The 12564-nt window shown below is 40.8% G+C and overlaps 1 long non-coding RNA gene across 1 annotated transcript in view; it reads right to left on the reverse strand.

Moving 5' to 3' along the window:
* LOC136649691 (uncharacterized) overlaps positions 1-11405 on the reverse strand; it is a 300034-nt gene extending 288629 nt beyond the window's left edge. The window contains exons 1-2 of the long non-coding RNA XR_010794421.1: positions 11345-11405; positions 7072-7313 (exon numbers count right to left, since the gene is read on the reverse strand). This is a non-coding gene — a long non-coding RNA (uncharacterized lncRNA). The remainder of the gene's footprint in view (positions 1-7071; positions 7314-11344) is intronic.
* Positions 11406-12564: the final 1159 nt, after the last annotated feature.

Raw genomic sequence — 12564 nt, forward strand, 5'->3', positions numbered from 1 at the left:
CTTAGTTGCCAAAGCTTAGACTGCAAAATAGGATTTGTCCAAAACCAGAAAGTTACTAACCATGCAGATTGGTCAAAGAGAACAAGAGCATACAAGCACAGGAAATGGGCCCTACCTCAGAGATACAGCACCTGCTCTATAGGCAAAAGGATCCAGGGTCAATCTCAGGCATGGCCAGGTAGGGCTGAGAATGACCCCTGTTTGAAACCTGTGATGTCTGGAGAGCCAGACAAGTACAGACAAAACAGAGCTAGATCAAACCTTTGATTTAATACAAAGCATCTTCATATGTTCAGAGTTCTGTTATATTAGAAACCACCTGAACTGGCCCACAGAGACCCTTGAAAGCAGAACTGTCAGCAAAATATATTTTATTACACTTTGATTAAAAATTGTTAGGGTCCAAAGAAGTTGCTGCAAAGGCTGGCTGTAGTACCGAAGAAAACACTGACCACTTTAAAAGGACTACAGGCTCGCAGCTAGATCCAGCTGGTATGGAAAACTTACATCAAAAGGAGAAATCTAGCTCCTGCAGCTGCAGACCACCTCTTTGAGCTTCCAGGGCCAGGGGCCCCCATCATCCAAGATTAACTGTGTCCCTTGAAGCCTCAGAGAGTTGCTGAAATCGGCAAATAAAGAGAACCCTGCCATGAAAGGAGGGTAGGAAAAAAACTGACCAGAGTTAGAAAAGCAAAAAAATGGGGGTTTCTCTACCAATCAATAGCTCTAAGTTACATAGGTTTACTTGGAAGTAAAATCCATGAATCATTGGGACATACTGAGTAAAAATGCATAGGATACGTTTATAAGTAATTGAATATGGAGTGCACCATGTAACTACTTCTCTGGGCAGATGACTGGAAGAATGCAAGTGAGCTATTCTACAACATTTGTATAACGTTTCTCAGCCAGAATGGTTCTCAAAGCAGAATACGCCCAACAGAAAGGGAAGGGGAGTTGCGCTAATTATAAATATATACACCTGAAGAACCCCAGTAGAAAGTCCCTGGATAAGAACAGAAGGAGAGCGAAATTGTGGGCGTTTACTACAGATCACTGGCCCATTTTGAGGCATGCTTATATGACTGCACGATGTAATGCTTTAACAACTGCACAAATGAATGGTCGTTTCCAAAGGATACCTCCTGAGCAGCGATATTGTGACTGTCTCTTAACTGAATTAGATACCCTGGTGCATATTTTTTTCAATGCCCGAAATATACAGCAGCGAGAGATAGATTCTTAAAGGAATGGATACATAAATTTTCCGTGTTTTCTGAATCTTAAGATTGAAAATACTGTTAAGTAGTCTTTGTAAAGAGTGTGTTGTGGATGTAGCCAAATATTGTTTCAATGTGGTTTTAAGTTCTGGTTTTAAGATTTTAGATAAATAGGTGTATGGCTTATGTGCTCATCAACCTAATAAACTTTGACTAGTTATTGACTAATACAGATCACTGGGCCAAGCAGAAGTTATAGATGATGCTTTCCTATATCAGGTGACCAAACTTTTGAAGAGATAAATCATATCTCAGGTACCCTAACATCTACTCAGCTAAGAATGAATTCTTGATTTGTCTTGCTGCCAACTTTAATCTTCAGAAGGTGAGAGAAAGAACTTGGATGTTGGCTATCCTGAACTTAATCCTTACCAATACGAAGAACTGGTTGCGGTGACAAAAATGGCAGGGACTTGGAGCAAAAGTGTCAATCTCATCCTGGAATGCTCAAAATTGAGGAAAGGGAAAGCCAAGGGTAGGCAGATCTGTTCAGAGGAATATAGTATTCCATGGCTAGACTTTAAAAGAGAAAAGGGTTCAAGAGGGATGGAATATTTTGAAAAGTAAGACAATAAAGGCAGATATGCAAACAATTCCCATGTGAGGAAAAGTTGGGAGACAGCTAAGGATACCAGTGTGGCTGCAGAGACGGCTTTCTGAAAAGTTGAAAAGCAAGAAGAGCATGTATAAAAAGTAGAAGAAAGGGTAGATCAGTTCAGAAGTATAGCCCGCATCAGCAGTGATAGTACTAAGAAAGCCAAAACGCATAATATTGGGCTACGTAAGAGATGCCTACTCTTCTCTGCATTAGCCAGACCTCACTAGGAATACTGCTTCCAGTCCTGGGCACCACATTTTAAGAAGGACATTGCTAAGCAAGAACAGGTTCAGAGGAGGGCAACAAAGACGGGGAGGATCTGGATTACGAAGTCTGACTAGGAACAGTTAAAAGAGCTGGGTACGTTTTGCCTAGGGAAAAGAAGACTAAGGGGAGATATGATAGTTGATAGTTGTCTTCATTATAAATAAATAAATTCCATAAAATAAATATCTGAAGGGCTCTCACACAGGAGAAGAAGCAGATTTACTCTCCATTTCTTCCAAGGGTCTGCCCCATGCAGTTATGGGCTGTCCCCTACTAGAGGTTTTCAAGCAGAGACTGCCTATCAGGGATACTTCACTAGTTGCTTGCACTGAGGTTGAAGTTACTAGACAACCTCCAACTCTAGCCATCTATGAAAGTCAGATTTGTGTGTCACGACTACCCTGAGAAGTTTCCCAACTCTTCTGCAAGCTCTGGAACAAGTGCTGCCACTGCCTGTGCATGATCCTGGAGTCCAAGATCACAGATCATCAGGGCCATACTTGTCTGGTTAGCCATCCTGCTTTGGAGGATGGAGCAGAGAAGACAGACCAAACATTCCACCCACTAGCCACCATTATGAAATGTGCTGTTAATGGCAAGGCTTCACTAACACAAGACAAAGCAATATAGTTTGGTTACAACTGCTGCTATATATAAAGAAGTCAGTAATTATCAATTTAAATACCAAAAAAATCATCCTTTTCCCCTGTATTAGGATACAACATGGATAGAAAAGATATCATTTACCAAACTTGTTTTAAAACTGATGATCTTGATGTTAAAATGAGATGTCTCCATTTATCCTGATAATGCTCTCTAAACATGATCTAGCCAAAGTCAGGCATTTAACTCCTGCACATAGGGTCAAAAGAAAAAATTTCAGAGGCAGGAGTACAGAATAGGGAAGACCTGACCTGGCAACAACATGTACAAAAAGGATTTAGATATCTTAGTGGAACTTTTAAAAACATTTGCATACTGAAATCAACTCTGTGCTCAACTGTGACTGTATAGGATGGGATAGAACACTGAAGAGTCCTAGATAAATGGAATGAATGGCTAGAAATCAAATTTATGCTTAAGGTTTATAGAACCAAAACACAGAGTTGGAAAAGGGTGTTGACCAAGGACCTTGATTTATTAACAGCCTGAAAAAATATTTTCCTCTTCAGGGAACTGCTTATGCATTATGTCAGAATGAAAAATTAAGCTGATTTAGAGCAGATCCCAAGTTCAGACAAGATTCATGAGATTGTGCCACTTCAGTAATGCATTGTTTTGTTCCCACATAAAGTTTACCTGCACATGAAACGCTGTATGTTGGCTTGTGAAGAGCAAAGAGATTTTGACTAGGGGATGCTTTAAAACAAGTTATCTCCCACAAGCACTCCAGAGTCGGTATAGTCCCATATACACACTTATTTCTGAGGAGACATGGCTAGGATTTCACTATAACTCCCATTGTGCTCAATGGGGCTTACTTCCAGGAAACTTATTCCTTAACCAGGAAAGCATCTTTAAGGATTTCACCCCCGGTATATCTAACAGAAAGTTTTATCTCAATTTCATTCCATTTTCACTCCTACAAATTGCATAATGAAGAGAGCCAAATGTATGCAAATAAACAAAAATCTACTTTCTTTTAGCGAAGATTTCATCAGTGTGGCTCTGAAGTTACTCTTTTTCCAGCAAGGAAGAATCACACCACCACTGCTATATAGTTTTCATTGTTCAAATTACTTGAGCGTTTATGAAGTTTTATTTATTTCATTTGTTTCTTTAATTATCTATACCCTGCATTTTGGCCCCCAAGGCAGCTCACAACAGAAACATAGAAGAGCCATAAAAAATAATCAAATCATAAAATCATTGAAAACCAATAACAAAAACTTATGCAGCCAGAGAGAAGGAAGAAATGCAGCAGGAAACAACTAAAATGCCTGGCAAAAACACATAAGCAAGGGCCTCTAGGGGTCAGGAGTTCCAGAGCCTAGGGACTGCAACTGAAAAAAGACTCTTGCATTTTGCATCCAACCACACTTCCATCCATGGGGGACCAAGAAGCAGAGCAGCAAAATGACAGACAGTGATGAGCAGGCTTATGAAATTAGATGGTCTCTCAAGTAATCTGGGCCCAAGCAGTTTAAGGTTTTAAAAGTCAACAGCAAAACCTAGAACTGAACCCAGGAACAAACCAATGCAGATGAAATAAAATTGGAATTGCAGGCTTCCAAACACAGGCCCCAACCAGGATCCAGAATGTGGTGGAATGCTGCCACATTCTGAACTAACACAGATGGATGTTTGCCCTTCTTCAAGAAAGCATTTACCTCCTAAAACACCCAGCTAGCCAGAGTCACTTTGGCCTCTTGAAGCAGCCAGAAGTGGCAAGGCTTGGGAAAGCAGGTAGTCAGTTGCTATTCTAAGCAAACTGTCTGCTTCCCCAGGGCCAAACAAAGTGGAAAATATCCAAAACAAAAGCATAAGCAGGTGCTGCATTAGGACTCCCTTTCAAAGCAGAATCGAAGTCAGAATGAATGCAAGTAACTTTGGTAAGCAAAATACTCTATCTTGCAAACATATCCCAGGAGACTGCCAACAATTCTTCACCTTCACCTTGAGGACCCTCACTAAATGGCCTCTCACTATTTAGAACCTGTAGACAACTTCATGCTGACACACTTTCTTTGCTGCCATCACTGCCACAGAGCAGGCTTTAGCATAAGCTCTCTAGCCCACCTTCAATCAAACATCACAAGACTTCCGTCATTACTCCAGTCACTATCTCAAAGGCTTCATTACACTAAGCCAGTAGTTCTCAAACTTTTAGCACCGGCTCCCACTTTTTAGAACGAGAATCTGTCAGGACCCACCGGAAGTGATGTCATGGCCAGAAGCAACATCAACAAGCAGGAAACTTTTCAAAAATTCTAGGCTGCAATTCTACCCACATTTACCCAGGAGTAATTTCCATTTATTATTCTTAAAAGCATATACATTGTAGCCTGTTAAAAGTACAGACCTGTAATTTCCCCAAATGCAGTCACATATGAGGGGAGCATCAAATATCAAAAATATTGAAATGAACGGGGACCCACCTGAAATTGACTTGTGACCCACCTAGTGGGTCCTGACCCACCGTTTGAGAAACACTGCCCTAAGCTGTTCAGCAAATCAAGAAGCATCCATGAACCCTGACCTAGACACAGTGCTGGGCTAGAAGTTACGTCCATAGTTACCCCAGTGCCACAGTTAGGCTCACGTGTCCCTCTTCCCATCACCAGGATCTAAGTAGCAGCCCATTCACACTGTTCATAGCATGCTGCTCTAAAACTACTGTATACAGGGTCACCAAAGAGGAAATTGTGTTCACAAGGGAAGGAACTGCATAATTTGTCCCACCCAGGAGGTTCCTCAAATTTAAACATTACCAGAGCCACATGGGAAGAAGTCACAAGGTAGCAGCTACCACACTGCTGCAATAACATGAATTAGCCCTTAGTATAATGCAGTTTCTAATATCAAATATGCAAAAAGAGAATTATAAAGTTATCTGCACAACTTGGAAAACAAAGGATTATTCAGTTTTGTCCCCAATACTAAGTAAATCAGACTTCCTCATCACTTTTCTTAAGAAGTGCGTACTTGACTGTCCTACATCTCTTATAGACCTCAACAAATCATTTGGGAGAAAATATGCACATCAAAAGCAACTATTTTTGTGTAACTCTTACTGTGCTCTAACATACATATTAAGCATGCAAAACTGACAGGTAAGATCAATGCAGAAATTATAACTTTTGGACTTTTCTGGAATATCCTGTATATGGATCTGTTTAACATAATTTTTCTCCAAATCTTAATTTACAAAGTTACACCAGTTCTTAATGTTATTTTTTTCCACACTTTCATCATATTAAAATGAAACACCATCATATAGCCTGGTTCACTTTGTAGGTAGACCGCCATGATACCAAAAAATGACTTCCAAAAAGGAGCTAGCAAAATAAGCTTGAAAGAAAATTTGTTTCAAGACTTTTCATTTGTAAACACTCAATTTTTAAGATAAAAAGAAACTTCTCTGTCAATTTATATTCAAGGCCAAGACAATATTACCTCTTTTAGAACACCAACACCTCAATCCAGCTATCTTTTGTAACTGTAGGAACTTGCACACAAATGTATCTTCTCTTCCAAGGGCTTTTCGTATTTTCATACAAAGCTTCTTGCTATAGACACACATAGAAAGTCCATATATACAAGTAGTATTGCTTAAAGCATTCTTTGGCTTTTTTTCCTTATAGATTAATATTCTATGTGTCTCTCAACATGTGTCAAACAATTACCATGTTCAATTTTGGGCACATTTTTCAACTGAAAGTTATTCAAAAAAATAAAACTCTGTTAGTCTACACTACACAAGCAGAAATCGTGGCACTGCCATGATATGGATACAACAGACTAATACTTGAAAACTAAATCCAAAATAAAAATAATAAATTTGTTTGGATGGTATGACCTAAACAGCATTTCAATCATATCTCTCCAGATTCTAAGCCCTTCTCACTTCAGATACACAGTTTTGTGACAAAAGTTAACAGTTTTGAAATAGTTCAAAAGGGAGCAATATTAAAAATGGTTTGTGTATACAGCTTTTAATATTCTATCTCCATTTGAAGCTTTATGAGTCACTGGTTGACACTAATATTCTATTTGATATGTTCTTGAACTTTTTTTAAAATAAGTAATAAAATATAGTATCAACATTTAAGATGAAGTATTTAAATTTTAACAAATTAGAGAATACATATGATAGATGTACAAGGTACCTGCATAAATGGAATAAGCACAGATTTGCCATTCATCAGAAAAAAGCCTAATGAAGACAAAATTATTTCTTTTTCAATTATCAGAAAACATACATACCTTATTATGAATCACAGGTATGCAACATCAACCTTGTATAATCCAAACCATGCACTACAGTTTTCTCAAGTTTTACTTCCAGAAGTTCCAAAAGTTCCAACAGATTATAAATCCAAATGTCTTCTTCGATGTACACTGTATTCCATTCCACCATTTGACGGTTAATAAAACATAAAATCCACCTGGTAGCTCCTGACATGTCATTTTGGCAATCCTGCTTCACTGTTGTACATACTTCTCACCTATTCAATCAAAAGGAATGGTTGTAAGCTTTAGTACCAACACATGTCAACAGCAGCACTATAAAATAATTCTAAATCTATCATTGGAAGCATACTTGGTTGGAATTAAATTCCATTGACTTCAATGGGATCCACAGGGTGAGATTTCAGCTATAAGCATCCTGCAAGTGTCATTTGTGGTTCAGGATGAAGATATCCTCACTACATGGATATCCCTCTAAAAGCTTTGATTACACATTTTATCTCAATTGCCGGATTTTTATCATGATTAAGCACCACCAATTTGGGGAGTACACAGGAAGCAAGCTTTGCTTGAAAGTTATTCCACAGCTCACCACATTTGAATCTTATCCTTATCTCTGGAACCTTATCATTATCTGATAAACTCTAGCAACTGTGGCAGCACTTTTTCCAATAGCTTAAATAATGACTTGAGACTGATGCTTTACTGCTTACATAACTCACATACATTAAGAACTTGATTGCCACAATCACTAAAACAATTTAAACTTAGACACTCTGATTGTTCATTAGTGAATCTGCACATTTGAAAAGCTACCAACATTACACTTAATTGCACATTAGAAAGGAGATACCTTACAAGAGACAGGCAGTTCAGCTAATACGAGATATGGAATGGAGTAAATGATATGGAGAACATAGAACTCGTAGATATGGGATGGGACGAGTATATCTACTCGTAGATATGGGATGGAGTATGATTATGAATTGGAGCGTAGAACTGGGAGCAGAGAGTGGGCAACAGAAACTATCACCATTCTGAGATACAGTATCCAGTCTAAACTCTCCCAACTTTATGATCTGCTTAGTATGAGATAACTCAGGGGTGTCAAACATAAGGCCCGGGGGCCTGATGCGGCCCTCGGAAGCTTTTTATTGGGCCCTCAGGCTCTCAGTTACTGAGGCGTTACAGCTGAAATGGCAGCCCACACGAAAATTAGGCTTTCCCAAATCTTGAACTATGATCCAGATTTGTAATTTTCTCTTCTGTCATTTCCAGTTAATGAGTTTCTATATGAGAACAGGGTCTGATTTCTGGCCATTAGCTGCTTAATGATGTCACTTTCTGCTTAAAGACGTCACATCCGGCCCTCAGCTGGAGCCCTGAATGCTAACTTCGGCCCTCTGTATGAAACAAGTGACACCTCTGCAAAAACTTGTTTATACAGGGTTGGGGGCAAACTGCATGCCATGTTGTATAACAAAACCCCATCAGCCCTAGTTGGAAACATCTTCAGAAGGAAATTATCTGTATTGAGCAAAGGACAGAAGTGCTTTGAGCCTTCCTCTGCCAGTCTATTTTTCACCTGAAATCTCTGCTGCTTGTTACCACACAGGGTTCTAGACCTGTGCTTTTAAAGTAAAACACAGATTTGAAACACCTGTAGAGATGCAAATGAAGAAGACGGGGAAAGTTTCTGAGGAAAAGTGAAGCACTTCTTTTTCTTCTGCACTTTCTCTAAAACCTTTCACAGATTGCTTCCTTATGATTATGTCTGGTGACTGGGAAGGAGGAGCTGGTAGGACTTAGTTGCACATGGTGCAGTAACATGCCATTTGCTCGATAATAATATGGTGATAACAGTGTGAAACTGATCAAATCCTGTTGCCAAACACTGTATGTGTACAACCATTTAGTTTCACCACCCTACAAATATAGATACTGGTGGAAGATCAGATGGAAAACAAGCACTGGGATGAGAACCTCTTGGCCAACGCATACAGGACTAAAAGCCTTACTGCTTTAAAGTCTGAGTACTCAATTTTTTCCAGATCCCTTTGAAGTTTTTAAACTTAAATCTTACCCAACTTTCCAGCATACAGTTACAATGCAGCCCTGAGGTAAGAGAACAAATGTTCCCTTACCTTGAGGAGGCCTCCATGACTGCCCCACACTTGGCTGCATTGGTAGTGGTTGGATTGGACTGGGCCCTAAGATTTCCAAACAAACTTACTATCAAGCCACCTTTGGCACCAATTGACTGTATATTAGAAGCCAACTTAACCTATCTTACAAACAGAGAAGTCTCAGAACAAGCCATGAACAAACTGGCAAGTTCTATGATTCCAAGTAAAAGAACAGCAATGCTACAGAAACTGCCTGATTCCAAGAATGTTTCCCTAGGCCCAAAACCTCTTTATTCTTGAAAAGCTCCAGGAAGCGACATGCAGGAGGAGAAAATCTGAAGTAGTAAGGTAAGAAAAGGGATACTGATACAATAAGGAAACTAATAAATATTTTATACAAAAGATGTAAGAAAGGAAGTTGGATGAAAGTCATGAGGAAATGTACAGTACATATCGGTAATAGGAGAAATGAGAGAAGAATGAGGTGACAGAACAAGTTGGAAATCCTGCATCTCTTCTCTTCCCCTTCAATTCTTGAAGTACTCTGTTGGCATTAGTTCTACCGAGCTGAACAGAATTTATAAATCATGTCTCTGACATTAGAGTTTATATCTTAAACATTTATGTCAGCCTTCAACAGGAAGGCTAGTGTATATACATACTACATGACAGAACTTGTAATGAGGCCTGGTCAAACACACAACAGTGATCAGACTGCCAACATTTTGTCAGTACTCCTATCAGCCTTGATCCACCAGTGGTTATAACAGTAAAAAATTCTTGAGCAAAGTCCAATGTAGACAAGGCTACTGTATTGTTCTTGACACCCTAGGGCAGGTTAGAAGAGTTAGAATCGTGTTGGCTCAACTAGAACGGCCAAGAAAAGAAGGAATCTGCACAGTAGTGTGGATCCCAGGACAGTCTGTATGTATTTGGAAGAGAAAAGTGAGGACGAGACTAACAGCCAAATCCTATCTGATTTTCCAGTGCCGGTGCTGCTGTGCCAATGGGTCATGCACTGCATCTTGTGGTGGGGCAACAGGCACAGAAGTTTCCTTAAGGTATGGGAACATTTGTTCCCTTAGCCTGGGGCTGCATTGCTGGAAAATTAGATAGGATTGGGCTCTAAGGCTCCAATCCTATCAACACCTGGAAGCAGAACTTACATCTAAGTAGACTAGTATAGGATTGTGCTCTAACACCACAATCCTACACATGTCTACTCAGAAGTTTGACCTGCCGCATTCAGTGGGGTCTGCTCTTAGGAAAGCATGTGCTGGCTTGCAGTCTAAGGCCGCAAGTACTATAACGTTTATGTGGGAGTAAGTCCCATTGAAATCAAGTAGATATGCATAGAATTACTGAGTAGGCATGTGTAGGATTACTATGCAAGTAAAACTTTTATACACATTTAACCTGGCATTGTTTTCCCCAATTAACCCTGGAAACAGACTTTGGTGAGGGTGCTAAAAAATGTTTAAGCAGCTTAGATCACCTTGCAGGGACTACAGTTCCCAGCATTCCCAGGGAGACAGAAATGATATTAAACCTGTATAAGTCTGCAGTGTAGATACACCCTAAAAATAGCCAAGGGCTAATTACATGAAAGGAAGGATGAAGAAAAGAGGAGACTGCAATCAGAGGATTTTACCTGGGCTTAGTGCTGCTCCTCTGTCTACACTCTCCTCTTTTCTTGTACTTTCTTTCCATGCAGTTAGTCCTTGGCTATTTCTCAAGATATGTTGAAAGGAGCATAACTGGAAAAAAAGCAGCAAGGGAACAATGGGACAAAAAGAAAAGTGGCTGTAGAAAAGAAATGGAGGGGAACAGAAGGCCAAATGGGAATATGAAGAAACAGGTCAAGATTTCCAGAACTTGAGGGAAGAAATTACAGAATTCCACAATAAACAAAGAAGTAAGATTCATAAGTACAGCAGGAAGCTGGATCACAGCTGCCTTTAAATCTCCATCCCAACCATGCCCCAGTGTTTTTGCATTTGAACTAAGTGTGCTCTCACAATAGCTGCTTGAGGGTGGGCTCTCTGTTCCTATACAGGTACATCAGAGATGCCTGGAAATCCCTATCCTATATTTATCCTACCTTCACAGACTCACTGATCAGCAGTTACTCAAGGGCCAGTCTTCACCAGCATCTCACCTACCTGGACTCATTATAGGGCACACCTTCCAGAAAGGCTCGCTTTCTCTTTGATCTTGCCATCTAATGATTCAAGCACAACAATCTGGCTTCAGTCAACTCTTTCTATCGACATCACACACACACAAATTCTTTTTTTTTTTCAAAACAACATCCTAAGAAGTCACAACTTATGGAGAGGCAGATTCTTCCTCCCCCCCCACCAAGCACCCACCAAATTGCATTACATAAGCTGATCCAAACTGACAGAACTGCAGGCACTTAAAAAAAAATCAACATCATAATACAGCACCTGAATCTTAACAACTAGCCCCCAAAGAGATTTTGTTCACTGCCCCTCCCCAAGGATCTCAGACTTGCATCTTTTCCTTCACACTTTTCAGTTGAGAGGCGAGCCACAAAGGAAGGAGGGGGGAGATCAATTATGAACGAAACTCACCTTCCCTCTTTTCTAACTGGTGGAAAAAAAAAATCACAGTCCAGAAGACTCTTGGAGGAGGAGGATGGAGGCTTTGCAAGTCTTGGGGAAAAGTTAGAGCGATCTGAACGAAGAAAGTGCTGGAGACCAGATCAACCCCCAAAGAGAGATGGAGAGTTCATCCGAGTTTCCTCTTTTGTTCAAGTTCCCTGAGCAGACAAAGAACCAGCGAGCGGCAGCAGGTCTCTCCCTCTCACCCCCTCTCCCTCCCACCTCTCCCCCCCCACCCCTTGTGGATTCAAGAGCAGCAGCTCAGGTCTCCCTTCAGCCTCGTCTTCTTCGGATCGGTGTCCCCTCCCAACTTTTCCAGAAGTCTGGACTGGGCTCTCCTGCGTGCCTCATCACAGTCTCCAGTTCAAAACTTCCCTCTAACTGAGCCTCCCAGAAAAACAATTTTCATGGAGGCGGGAGGGGGGGCCAGGAGGAGAAGCTCTCCCATCATCATTATTTCCGGCAGATGCACCTCTTTGTCTGGACGGAGCCCCCTGACAGTCAGGGAGAACAGCCCCCCCCCCCGGTTGGGCTGCGCTTAGGGGGCATTTGATCTCATTTTTGCCTCCCTGATGATTGCCAAGGACAAGTCGTGGATCTCAGGGAAATAGGGCTGGGACAGGGACGGCACACCCCAGGAGGGGGGAGAGGGCGAGAAATGGGGCCGGGAGACCCGACTGGGGGGGCGCATTTTTTTCCTTTCACTTTAGGAAAGGCGTCCAGCCACAGCCAGCCGAGGAGAACAAAAGGGTCAT

This window comes from Tiliqua scincoides, chromosome 4, assembly GCF_035046505.1.
Source record: "Tiliqua scincoides isolate rTilSci1 chromosome 4, rTilSci1.hap2, whole genome shotgun sequence".
NCBI lineage: Eukaryota > Metazoa > Chordata > Lepidosauria > Squamata > Scincidae > Tiliqua > Tiliqua scincoides.